The 14,320-nt window shown below is 42.7% G+C and overlaps 1 protein-coding gene and 1 pseudogene across 2 annotated transcripts in view; both read left to right on the top strand.

The window, feature by feature from the left end:
* LEKR1 (leucine, glutamate and lysine rich 1) overlaps positions 1-14,320 on the top strand; it is a 279,264-nt gene that overhangs the window by 173,294 nt on the left and 91,650 nt on the right. The gene's annotated exons all lie outside the window — the stretch shown is intronic.
* LOC120938698 lies at positions 5,472-5,546 on the top strand (annotated as a pseudogene).

The following is a 14,320-nucleotide window of genomic DNA, read 5'->3' as shown; positions in this document are numbered from 1 at the left end:
AGGCCAAAATGTGCATTTCTTTGGTAAAATAACCCAAATCAGTGTATATTATTTAGTCTGTGCAAAAATTGTTCAATACTGATGTACTCACTGTCTCGTTTTTTGAGGCACTAAAATGCCATGACTACAAATACCGCCAAATGACTCCTCTTTGAAAAGTAAACTGTCCAAGGTACTTTGTAAGAGGCAAGGTGAGTTTTTTTTTAAGATGTACTTTTATAGTCACAATTTTGGGGAAATTTAGGAAATTAAATAAAACTTTTTTTCCCCCCAAAGCTATCATTTTAACAAGTTATTTCTCACATACATCATGGGCATACTTACAATTACAATGGATATAAAAAGTCTACACACCCCTGTTAAAATGTCAGGTTTCTGTGATGTAAAAAATTGAGACAAAGCTAAATAATTTTCGAACTTTCTCCACCTTGAATCTGACCTATAAACTATACAACTCGTTGAACAACAAACTGAAATCTTTTAGGTGGAGGGACGGAAATTTTTTTTTTTTAATAAAATGGTTGCATAAGTGTGCACACCCTTAAACTAAATCTTTGTTGAAGCACCTTTTTATTACATCACTCAGTCTTTTTGGGTATGAGTCTATCAGCATGGCACATCTTGACTTGACTTGGCAATATTTGCCCACTCTTCTTGGCAAAAACATTCCAAATCTATCAGATTGAGAGGGCATCTCCTGTGCACAGCCCTCTTCAGATCACCCCACAGATTTTCAACTGCAGTCAGGTTTGGGATCTGGCTGGGCCATTCCAAAACTTTAATCTTCTTCTGGTGAAGCCATTTCTTTGTTGATTTGGATGTATGCTTTGGGTTGTTGTCATGCTGAAAGATGAAGTTCCTCTTTATGTTCAGCCTTCCAGCAGAAGCCTGAAGGTTTTGTGCCAATATTGACTGGTACTTGGAACTGTTCATACCTGTAATTCCCTCTACCTTGACTAAGGCCCCTGTTCCAGCTGAAGAAAAACAGCCCCAAAGCCTGGTGCAGCCACCACCATGCTCACTGTGGGTATGGTGTTCTTTTAGTGATGTGCAGTGTTGTTTTTGCGCCAAACATATCTTTTGGAATTATGGCCAAAAAGTTCAACCTTGGTTTCATCAGACCATAACACATTTTCCAACATGCTTTTGGGAGACTTCAGATGTGTTTTTGCAAAATTTAACCGGGCTTGAATGTTTTTCTTCGTAAGAAAAGGCTTCCATCTTGCCACTCTACCTCATAGCCCAGACATATGAAGATTATGGGAGATTGTTGTCACATGTACCACACAGCCTTTACTTGCCAGATATTCCTGAAGCTCATTTAATGTTGCTGTAGACCTCTTGGCAGCCTCCCCGACCAGTTTTCTTTTCATCAATTTTGAAGGGACGTTCAGTTCTTAGTAATGCCACTGTTGTACCATATTTCTCCACTTTATGATGACTGTCTTCACTGTGTCCCATGGTATATCTAATTCCTTGGAAATTCTTTTGTACTTTTCTCCTGACTGATACCTTTTATCAATGAGATCCCTCTGATGCTTTGGAAGCTCTCTGTGGACCATGGCTTTTGCTGTAGGATGCGACTGTGAAAAATGCCATGAAAGACCTACGAGAACAGCTGAACTTTATTTGGGGTTAATCAGAGGCACTTTAAATGATGGTAGGTGTGTACTGACTTTAACATGAGTTTGAATGTGATTGCTTAATTCTGAACACAGCTACATCCCCAGTTACAAGAGGGTGTGCATACTTATACAACCCCATTATTTTTGTTTTTTGGAAAATGGAGGAAATAAAATGAATTGGCATTTTTTACAAAATGTGAATAAATAAAATATTTCCAACACATAGGCATACTTTAAATTACACAGCAAAATACATTCTTCTACTCCTCACATGTTTGGCGAAACCACTTGAGAGACTCTTTCTCAGCCTAACCACATAGAGAGGTCCTTAATCCAAGGAGCACCTTCAATCTCTCTAGGGCCATAAATAACAAATCTAATTTCTTGACTACCTTTACCCAATCTTGGAAGCCCTGGAGAACCAAGACAGTAGAAACACCCACAAAATGACAAAATTTTGGAGAGTAATCACCCCAGGGTATTTTTTAGAAGGCATTGTGAATCTTTTGAAGACTTAATTTTTTGCCAGAAGTTTTGGAAAATGCTTTTTTTTACACAAAGTTATCAGTTTAATAAGATAGATCTCATGCACAGCATGGGCATACTTAGAATTACAACCCAAGCAAGCCTAGCCTGCTGGTACGTGGCATGCAGTTGTTCACAAGGGATGGCTGGGACTGACAGCACAATTGTTGCATGGCATGACAGCACACTTGTCAGTTAAAGTAGCACAGTGTAAAATAGCAAAAAATGGCCTTGTTATGAAGGCAGTAAAATCTTACGGAGCTCAAGTGGTTAAATAAAAATGCCTAAAAAACACCTGAAAATCGCTTTGCTCAGGTGTGATTGCAGCTGTAATCTGCAAGGGGAAGACGGTTAGAAGGTATTAATAGTAAAACATATAAAACAAAAATGCATAGCAGCAATGAAGCACTATCCTGTTTAAATCCAATGCAATGAGAGAAGCCTAATGCTCTTTCGGTTTTTAGACTGGCCTTCTCTTTTATTACAGCACACAAATTCATCCTGTTACTGAAAGGTCAAAATCATTACCTTGAAAGGTAGAGATTAGGAAACCAAAAGCAGTATACAGTGGTAGCTGTAATGTAAATCCTGTAGTGTTAAGTAAATATGTATTGAACAAAGCAAATTCTTGGTAGGTTCAATTTTGTTTTATGCTACGCTATCGTTATAAAGGATGCCTTTAACAAACAATTGTTTTATTACTTTGCCATGTGTGTCAGTGGGATCAGAATAGTCATTCTAGTGCCTTTGGACTTGGTTGCATAAAATATAGGATTGGGGGATATGTCTCATCAAGAACAGTTTCATATCCAACTGTCCATGAATATGACATGTGCCACTGGAACCTACCATAGTCTTCTTTAACAGATAGGTGGCTTACAGCATACTTAAAATGAATACTTGGTTCATATTACTACATCGGGAAAGCAATAGTTGGCTATGGTCACAAAGAGATTTTTCAACACATGATTATTTCCAATCTATTCTAACGATTGGAAGTGCTCATTACTACACACCTATACAGGAGCATTTCCTTTGATTGCTACAAACAATATTCAATGCACAAGTTTTGCTTGAATTTATTAACCTGTGTATGGCCATAGAACTAAAACAAGTGTGAAAACAAATAAAACTACTAATATATGTACAGAACTAGCAGATGGCTGGCTCCTGTGTTTCGTTTTTTGAGAAATTCAAACCAGGTCTGCATTATTGCCTTTAGAGAACTTTTCGTTTTGACCACAGTTCTTTTCCTTTTTGTTACATAAAAAAAAAATTTAAATGTCACATAAATATCCATTTGCGGTTATAAACCTCTACGCTCCATGCACACTGAAGCTAAAAAAAACTATAAAAACGCCAGTAGCTTTGCAGGGAGCCTTTCAAAGTTTTTTAGCGTTTTTGCAATAGCTTTAATTAGCGTTTTTCTGTTTATGAAACACTGTACAGCAAAGTTTTTCTTTAGCACTTATATTGCCATTGTAATCTTAGAAATAAGAGAGGAAGATGTTAGTGTAACCAAACCCCAGTTTAATCGTTTCCCAAACGCATGCTCGGAATCATTGAACTTCATTTTTCTCAGCTAGTCGTAGTGTACCACGTTCTTGGCGTTCGGAATTTCAGACAACATTTGTGTGACCGTGTGTATGCAACACAAGTTCGCGCCAACATTCCGTCTGAAAACAATGCACGGTGTGTACGCAGCATTAGTGTACCATAGTGTACATTACAAGCCTCCAGCCAATTATCTGTGTTAATCACTTTTTATTACTGCATCTTATTAGTAATGACACAGATGTCATATTGTAAACCACTTTTGCTGTAGTGTTGGAACATTTTTATTGTCCATAGTCTGCTTTGATTCTAATTCTATTACTGTAAGGCCCCGTACTCACGACCAAACATGTCTGCTGAAACTGGTCCGCAGGCCAGTTTCAGCAGACATGTTTGGTCGTGTGTGGGCGCGAGCGGGCCGAATTCCAGCAAACATTTGCCCGCCGGGCCTTTTCCCAGCGGACAAATATTCCTGGACTTGTTTTAAAACAGTCCGCTGGAATCCTGCCCGCTCGGACATGTACGGTCGTCAGTACAGACCTACCGTACATGTCCAGGCGCCCGCCGTCCCTCGCATGCGTCGAATGACTTCGACGCATGCGTGGAAGCATTTTAAAGGCGGGCCGCCCACGTCGCTGCGTCATTGTCGCGGCGACACCGTGTCATCGACGCGGCGACACCGCGGACACGCCCCGCGTATTGTTTACGCGCGGACTTCTGTACGATGGTGTGTACAACCATCGTACAGAAGCCCTCTGGCAGACATGTATGGTGAAAACGGTCCGACGGACCGCTTTCACCATACATGTTTGGTCGTGAGTACCCGGCCTTAAAGAGGCATTCCACCTAAGGCTGGTATTTCAGTCTTAGGTAAAATCTAGTTTGGTATTTTAATTGTAGATAAAATCTAGTGCTTGATTTATCCAGTGGCGTCTTATGAGGGCTTCAAAATCAAATATCCTTGCCACAGCCCCTGGCTGTGTTCCAGTCCACTTCTCTGCTTATGTGCTTCATAATATAAAATAAGTAAAAGTAACTTTTTTCTACTATCCTAAAGGAACTGAACAACCTGGCTGTGCATGTACAATGGATATAAAAAGTCTACACACCCCTGGTAAAATGACAGGTTTCTGTGATGTAAAAAAATTTGAAAAGATAAATAAATTCAGAACTTTTTCCACCTTTATTGTGACCTATAAACTGTACAACTGTACAAATAAAATAATGTGGTTGCAAAAATGTGCACACCCTCTTACAACTGGGGATGTAGCTGTGTTTAGAATTAAGCAATCACAATCAAACTCATGTTAAAGCGGAGTTCCACCCAAAAATGGAACTTCCACTTTATTCCGAACCCTCCCCCCTCCGGTGTCACATTTGGCACCTTTCAGGGGGGAGGAGGGTATAATACAGGTATTTGGACCCACTTCCAGGGAGAGACTCCCATGGGAGTCTCTCGTGCAAGTGAGTTGTAAATACTGTTTAGTGTGTAATTTGCATATATTATGTAACTCTATATAAATAAATATATTACAGATTAAACTTCAACTTCTGTCCAGGAATCCTTAGATCTATATGTGTATGTAAATACTCTTTTATAGTGATTGAAATGTATTTACATATATACTTAACCTAGTTAACAGATAATTTCATTATGCAGCATTTGCCAAAATACTCAATATCAGTAGGCTCCTAGCAAAGGACAAGGTGAGTATTCAGCAGAATAGTGTTTAGTGTTAGACTCAATAAAATTATTAGTGTTAGACTATCACTTCTCAGCCTTTTGGCTAAGATCAAGTGTAGTATCTGTTCTTATTTGTTAGGGAAAAACTCTGACTCTCTTTCGCCAATTGGGGAGCCAGTTAGTATTTCCTTGATGTAATTAGGTGGGGACAGTGGGTGCGGTGGGGGGCACATGGCTTGTCCTCAGTTGTAGGCAAGGCTCTTCCTAAGCTCTCTAATTTCTTATGCCTTCCTGGTAGGGATGGGGCTGCACTGGTCTGGCCGAGGGCCAGGTCCTGAAAGAAGCATGTGGTGTATGTCCCCCTGGGGTGGCAGACCAGGAGTGCCATAATGCTCACTGTGTACAGGGCACTTTGAGTTTATTGGCAGCAAGGTCACTGCACCATCACACTTTTTTCTCACCTGCCTCTAGGGCCGGGCCTTTTGGCTGGGACCAGAGGAATTTTTGATTCCTGGCTGAAGGGCCTGCAGTGGTATTGCACCATGGCACTTATCTCTTTTTAATTTCCCCCTTTATGTGTGTTTGTCACTTTTTGCATGGTTAGTAGAGTGTAGGTCCTTGGGCCTGCACTGAAAGTCTTGGGAGGGGGTGGACATGGCCTTTTGGCTTGGTTTTCCCTCTCTCATGGGGTGTCCCTTCGGGGGAGACCCACCTAGTACTTGGGGTTGGTCTGTTTCAGCAGACCTCCCAGAGACTAGGGTCCGTCTGATTTAGGCTAGGTGGGTCAGTGAGTCTCTTTCAGGAACCTTGTGCCCCGGGTAATCAGGGTAAGGGTCCTTTCTCTTCGGAGGAGGTCTATGCGTACACCCTGTGCACTTTTTTTGTGTTCTTACGTTTGTGTGTGCACTTTTTTTGCACCAGGTGTTAGTCTGAGTGTGTTTCACACACCACTGACTTAACAAAAAAAAGTTAGACTGTTTTTAGGGGTTCAGCCAGGTCAAACAGTTTGAACATCTTAACTTAAAAGATTTTCTGTACCTTAATAAGTTGTGACTTTTTTGTTGCTTGTGTAGATGGCCTGTTGAAAATATGTACAAGCCCCACCTGTTTTGCTGATGGCACTGCGCTGTACCATGCTAGCATAAATGCATGATTCCGGCCCACCAGGCCATTTAATGTGACCCTCGCACCTTTCCTGCATCTGCATAACCCCCTTTTGTCTCTGTCCCCACCTTGTCTCAGCAGCTGCAGCAGAGAGGAGTACTGAACTACTTCACCAGATACTGTGCTTCTCCATGCAGCTGCTGAAAGGCTCATCTCTGAGTGTGAGTGAGTGAGTAACTTGTATAGCGCTGACAAATGCGAACAGAATCACCTCAAGGCGCTTGAATCCAGAGTCGTGCTGATCCTTCAGAAGAGATGGGTCTTCAGTTTTTTCCTAAAAGCCCGATGGTTTTCTTCAATGCGAATGGTCGTGAGTAGAGCATTCCAAAGCCGAGGTCCTTGGACTGGAAATCGACGTTCTCCCTTAGATTTGTAGCGGGCTGTATGGGGATTTCGAGAAGGTTTTGGTTAGTTGATCGGAGCACCTGATTGGTGACGTAGGGTTTATTTTCTCGTTTAAGTATTGCGGAGCGCTTCCTTGTGCGCATTTGTGAGTGAGGCATAGTGTCTTGAATCTGATCCGATCCTTTACCGCTAGCCAGTGGAGGGACCTCAAGACCAGGGCGATAGATTCCCACGTTTTTTTACCTGTTACCAGTCTGGCTGCCGTGTTCTGGATGACTTGTAGACGTGAAATCTGGTATTTGGGTAGTCCTAAGTAGAGGGATTTTGCGTAGTCGAGTCGGGAATTGATGATTGTACCAACCACTACTGCCTTATCCTCTTCCCGGGATGAAGGGGATGAGTCTACGTAGCATGCAGAGAAAGTGGTGAGAACCGCTGACTACTGCTTCTATTTGTGCGTCCATAGTCATGTCTGAGTCAAAGATGACTCAGAGGCTTTTGACTTTGTTGGTTGGGTTGATGGTTTGTCCAAGAATGGTGGGTGGTGTCCATGTGGTCCTAGAATTCGATTTCCGATTTGCGTGAAGGATAAGGAGTTCTGTTTTCGATCCATTGAGTTTGAGTGAGCTTTCAGTCATCCAATTATCGATCATTGTGAGGCATTTTCCTAGTTCCTGGTATTGGTGGTTTTTTTCGGGTGATTCGAAAATAAAGTTGCGTGTCGTCAGCATAAGGCCGGGTACACACGGACAAACATGTATGGTGAAAGCGGTCCGTCGGACCGTTTCCACCATACATGTCTGCCAGAGGGCTTCTGTACGATGGTTGTACACACCATCGTACAGAAGTCCGCGCGTAAACAATACGCGGGGCGTGTCCGCGGTGTCGCCGCGTCGATGACGCGGTGTCGCCGCGTCGATGACGCGGTGTCGCCGCGACAATGACGCGGCGACGTGGGCGGCCCGCCTTTAAAATGCTTCCACGCATGCGTCGAAGTCATTCGACGCATGCGAGGGACGGCGGGCGCCTGGACATGTACGGTAGGTCTGTACTGACGACCGTACATGTCCGAGCGGGCTGAATTCCAGCGGACTGTTTTAAAACAAGTCCAGGAATATTTGTCTGCTGGGAAAAGGCCCGGCGGGCAAATGTTTGCTGGAATTCGGCCCGCTCGCGCCCACACACGACCAAACATGTCTGCTGAAACTGGCCTGCGGGCCAGTTTCAGCAGACATGTTTGCTCGTGAGTATGGGGCCTAAGAGTGGTAGCGCAGGTCCTGTTTGCTGATGATTTGAAGGAGTGGGCGGATGTAAATGTTGAAGAGTACGGGGGAAAGGGGTGATCCTTGCAGGACTGTGCATGTAATGGACCGTGTTCCTGACATGAATCCTCCTAATTTCACGGTCTCTGCTCCCCCCTCCCCCATCTCAGCAGTTGGCAGCAGTGAGGAGGACAGCACTTTTCCTACAGATCCTGCACTTCTCTGTGCAACCATAGCACCCCCATTTTTCTATCTCCCCTTGTATCAGCATTCAGCAGATTCTGGCAGCCTGCACTTTTTGATCACCGCTTTGGCTCTGAGGTAGAAGATCAGGTCTAATAAAGTTGAATGTGATCTGATGTCATCTTTGTGCAACTTCCTGCTTTCCTATTGGAATCATAGGGCGTGGTTGGGCTCCCTTCAATCAGCACATGGCATTCCAGAGGCAGGAAATTTTCACACAGTCTTGGAGCGGTGACATGTCCACATGTCTGTTGGGAGTAGGAAGGGTTATACTGGGCTGGCCCACAATTTTGATTTGCCTGTGTCCAGTCCTACTGTAGGCAGCAGTATAACCTGACTGTATCTGAAAACCTGTGTCCTGTAATAAAAAAGAAAAACTTTGTTGGTTGCACCCGGGCATTTTTTCTAGCTTTGCCACATCTTCACAAATCAGTCTATTTGAATTAGCAACTATTATTTATGCGCTCCTTTGAAAAATATAAGTGTTTCATTTAAGAACTGTGAAAGCAAAGGGCATCTGAATATTTGTATTTTATTGATTTCTAAAAACAAGAGTGTGATGTAACCTTTAGTTAAAGTGGTATTAAACCCCAAACCAAAAATGTATTATACAAAATCTCACCAACCATTAGATGTGGTGGCTGTATCGGTTTTCTTTTCCTTGGCCTTTCCTTCTGTTTTCACCTGGTGATCTGGCCAGTAGCACACCCCCTTATATTAGCAAGACACCACTATGGGTGAATGAGCATAGAAAGCAATGCAGACAGCAACATTGTCAGTCTGGGGGTGGGTAGTGTTAAATACATTAGCATATTAAAATACACTAACAAATTGAAGCCAAACTCCAGCTTGTAAGATAAAAATAGAAGAAAGAAAGCCTAAAAAAGAAAATGTATGCAGCCATCACATCTTAGAATTGATAAACTGCACTATAAAGTAATAAATGTTAGCCTTTGGGTTTAATACAGCTTTAATCCAGTACGTTGTTGCCATGCAGGATTTTATCCAGCTGTCCTTATTAAAAGATATATACTGCACCCTGCAGCAATACTAAGAGGTCCAGAATAATCGGTACACTCTCTGTTTGCCAAGGACATTTTACAGAAAATTACATTTTTTATGTTCCCTCTAAGCTTCTTATTATTGGAAGAATACAGTGCTCTCATGCTGTATTTTTAGAGCTGACATGTTTAATTACTATTTTAGTGCAGACTGTGAGAATACAGCTAAGTTCTGTTGCCACGTCTCAGCAATGCTACAAATGACACAAATAAACATACAGTGCCTTGAAAAAGTATTCACACCCCTTGAAATTTTCCACATTTTGTCATGTTACAACTAAAAACGTAAATGTAATTTATTAGGATTTTATGTGATAGACCAAAAAAAGTGGCACACGATTGTGAAGTGGAAGGAAAGAGATAAATGGCCTTCATAAGTCATCTAATTAAATAGAATCATCCACCTGTGTGTAATTTAATCTCAGTATAAATACATCTGTTCTGTGAAGCCATCAGAGGTTTGTTAGAGAACCTTAGTGAACAAACAGCATCATGAAGGTCAAGAAATACACCAGACAGGTCATGGATGAAGTTGTGGAGAAGTTTAAAGCAGGGTTAGGTTATAAAAAAAATCTCAAGCTTTGATCGTCTCATGGAGCACTGTTTAATCCATCATCCGAAAATGTAAAGATTATGGCAAAACTGCAAACCTACCAAGACATGGCCATCCGCCTAAACTTACAGGCCGGGCAAGGTATTAATCAGAGAAGCACCCAATAGGCCAATGGTAACCCTGGAGGAGCTACAGAGATCCACAGCTCAGGTGGGAGAATCTGTCCACAGGCCAACTATTAGTCATGCACTCCACAAATCTGGCCTTTATGGAAGAGTGGCAAGAAGAAAGCCATTGTTGAAAGAAAGCTATAAGAAGTCACATTTGCAGTTTGCGAGAAGCCATGTGGGGGACACAGTAAACATGTGGAAGAAGGTGCTTATGTGGAAGAAGGTGCTTTGGTCAGATGAGACCAAAATTGAACTTTTTGGCCTAAAAGCAGGAATACTATGTGTGGCAGAAAACTAACATTGCACATCAGCCTGAACACACCATCCCCACTGTGAAACATGGTGGCGGCAGCATCATGTGATGATGCTTTTCTTCAGCAGGGACAGGGAAGCTGGTCAGAGTTCATAGGAAGATGGATGTAGCCAAATACAGGGCAATCTTAGTAGAAAACCTGTTAGAGTCTGCAAAAGACTGGGGTGAAAGGTTCACCTTCCATCAGGAAAACGACCCTAAACAAACAACCAAAACTACAATGGATGGTTTAGATCAAAGTATACTGCTCAAAAAAATTAAAGGAACACTTTTGAATCAGAACTCCTGGGATATTGATCTAGTCAGTTGAGTAGCAGAGGGGGAGGGGTGTATACAGAAGGGGTTGTTAATCAGTTTCAGCTGCTTTGCTGTTAATTAAAACTAACAACAGGTGCACTATGACCACTGAGATTACCTCCAAAACAGGAATGTTTTTTCAGGTGGAGGTGTCTGACAATTTTTTCCCCTACTCACCTTTTCTGACTGTTTTTCACTAGTTTTGCATTTGGCTAGGGTCAGTGTCACTACTGGTAGCACAAGGCGATACTTGGACCCTATAAAGGTTGCACAGGCAGTCCAACTCCTCCAGGATGGCACATCAATACGTGTCATTGCCAGAAGGTTTGCCGTTTCTCCCAGCACAGTCTCAAGAGCATGGAGGAGATTCCAGGAGACAGGCAGTTACTCTAGGAGAGCTGGACAGAGCCGTAAAAAGTCCTTAACCCATCAGCAAGGCCAGTATCTGCTCCTTTGTGCAAGGAGGAACAGGATGAGCACTGCCAAAGCCCTACAAAATGACCTCCAGCAGGCCACTGGTGTGAATGTCTCTGACCAAACAATCAGAAACAGGCTTCATGGGGGTGGCCTGAGGGCCCAACGTCCTCTAGTGTGCTCTGTGCTCACTGCCGGACACTGTGGAGCTCGATTGGCATTTTCCATTGAACACCAGAATTGGCAGGTCCGCCACTGGTGTCCCATGCTTTTCACAGATGAGAACAGGTTCACCCTGAGAATATGTGACAGACGTGAAAGGATCTGGAGAAGCCGCAGAGAACTTTATGCTGCCTGTTACATCGTTCAGCATTACCGGGTTGGTGGTGGGTTAGTGATGGTCTGGGGAGGCATATCCATGGAGGGACGCACAGACCTCTACAGGCTACACAATGGCACCCTGACTGCCATTAGGTATCGGGATGAAATCCTTGGACCCATCGCCAGACCCTACGCTGGTGCAGTGGGTCCTATGTCCCTCCTGGTGCACGACAATGCCCGGCCTCATGTGGCGAGAGCATGCAGCCAGTTCCTGGAGGATGAAGAAATTGATACCGTTGATTGGCCCCCACGCTCACCTGACCTAAATCCAAAAGAACACCTCTGGGACATTATGTTTCGGTCCATCCGGTGCCGCCAGGTTGCACCTCAGTCTGTTCAGGAGCTCAGTGATGCTCTGGTCCAGATCTGGGAGGAAATATCCCAGGACACCATCCGTCGTATCATTAGGAGCATGCCCTGTTGTTGTCAGGCATGCATACAAGCACTTGAGGGCTTGCTGCATAATTTTTTCACTTTGATTTTCGGGGTGTCTTTGAATTCAGCCCTCTGTAGGTGGATAATTTTCATTTCCATCAAATTATGTGCCATCCTTTCATTCCAAACACATTACCCAGTCCATATCTGTATAGATATACAGCATGAGATTTTTGCCAGTAAAATTTCAGACCTAAATTAAATTGAGAATCTGTAGCACAACTTGAAAATTGCTGTTTCGCAGACGCTCTCCATCCAATCTGACAGAGCTTGAGCTATTTTGCAAAGAAGAATGGGAAAAAATGTCACTCTCCTAGATATCCAAAGCTGGTAAAGATATCCCCAAAAAAACTTGCAGCTGTAATTGCATCGAAAGGTGGTTCTACAAAGTATTGACTGAATACAGAGGGGGCTGAATACAAATGCACGCCACACTTTTCACAATTTTTTTTTATCATTTTCCTTTCACTTCTCAATTATGTGCAACTTTGTGTTGGTCTATGACATAAAATCACAACAAAATACATTTACGTTTTTGGTTGTAACATGACAACATTTGGAAGATTTCAAGGGGTGTGAATACTTTTTCAAGGCACTGTAGGCATTGACAACAGTAAGTTACATGGATACTAATATCTCTGCATAAGAGTCTCAGCATTGATACTGTATGTATTGGATAAATAATGTCGAACACCTTTCTGGTAAGTTTTATTTATCTCAGTATTTATAGTGAGACATAAGACACCATCCTGCTAAGTATGGGCTATAGCTGCAGGTTCAAGGAGATTGTACACTATAAAAAGCACCATCCAGAGCAGGGATCTATAAATTACAATCCTCCAGCTCTGACGGAACTACACATCCCATGAGGCAGTGTAAAACTCTGACAATCACACATGACTAGGTAGTTCCCTTAACAACTGGAGGGCCATAGTTTGGAGACCCCTGATCTAGAGGCTATATGTTTGCATACACAGCAAAGCTCATTTTCCCTTAGCTTCCTATGGAGGTAGGATTTCTTTCTCCAGCTCTTCTGGATCAATGCTTTGGCTTGGATGGTCTCTGGTGGTCTTCCAATGTGACCTTCCTTATCTTTTAAAGAATAAGGTTGTCTGAGGTCCTGGTCTTCCTTTTTACACAAAGTTGTGTTTTCCTTCCACCTTAAGAAGAACATTGAGAACCTGCCCGTCTATTAGTGACTTCTCATATATAATAGTTGCCCTTGCATGCACTAGATGTGGTCAAGACTGGAAGACTTTATTCGGCAGCCACAGCCTCCCTTTTAAAAGACAGAATCTTTGTTTGTGTTCCAGTTTGTCCTTGTAAGTAAAACCCATCACTGGATTTGAAAGCTTATTCCTTGGAGGTATCGGACCTCCCGCTCCCTGTCTACTCTCATTGTACTAGGGTAGTGGATTCTTCCTGCCTTTTTTGTCACATTACATCATCTCCCAGGCATGCATTGCTGCTACCTGGTCCTTTGTCCACATTTTTACTAAGTTTTATTGTGTAAACATGGCTACATTGGTGAATGCTAGCCCTGGACATAAGGTAGATTGCGATGGGATTCAGTCACAATACTATTCTTGAGGGCTCGGTTTCTGTTTGGTGGTATTTATGTCCTGTTCCTTGCCCCTTTTTCTCTGTGTGTGTGTGGGAGTTGGGGTGTTGGCTTTCTCATACTTACAAGGATGGGATCCTTGTGTTTCTCAGAATAATTAAGAAACACCTAATGATTAAGCACAAGATGTTTGTGTGAAACGCGTCTACGTGACCTTGTGTTGGTGTCTTTGGTGTTATCACTTTGAACAAAAGGCAATCGGAATTTTTGGATGTGCAGCCATTTCTTTTCTTACAAGTTTCCCACGGAGGCAGGCTGGGGCTGGCACTCTACGAGATATTCCACCTCAGGTTATCTTATCATCATACACCTGGAGCAGCGGCCCTTTTTCTTTGTATAAGATTATTTGTACTTAACCAGAAAATCTTTTTTTCTCAGGTGTTTACATACCATCCAATGGGTTGCCCACTGTTTGCTACTCCTGAGTTTTGCTGCATGTGCAGGAGTTTATTTATCCACTGGGTGTGGCTAAGCCCTTGTTGCCTTTGCATACCAGCCTAGAAGTGCCAGCTCTACACTCTGGGTAAAAGGATGGTGTCTTGTGTCCCCCAGTGAGCTACTAGAGGGTATGGGGAGTACAAAAAATACAATGTTTTACTAAACTTGACACAGACCTGGGTAATTAAAATTGAACTTAAGATAAACTGCATAAGGTTTTGTTTCTGTTGAAAAT

The sequence above is a fragment of the Rana temporaria genome, chromosome 4 (genome assembly GCF_905171775.1).
Source record: "Rana temporaria chromosome 4, aRanTem1.1, whole genome shotgun sequence".
Classification (NCBI taxonomy): domain Eukaryota; kingdom Metazoa; phylum Chordata; class Amphibia; order Anura; family Ranidae; genus Rana; species Rana temporaria.
This window is presented reverse-complemented; position numbering and strand designations above follow the sequence as displayed.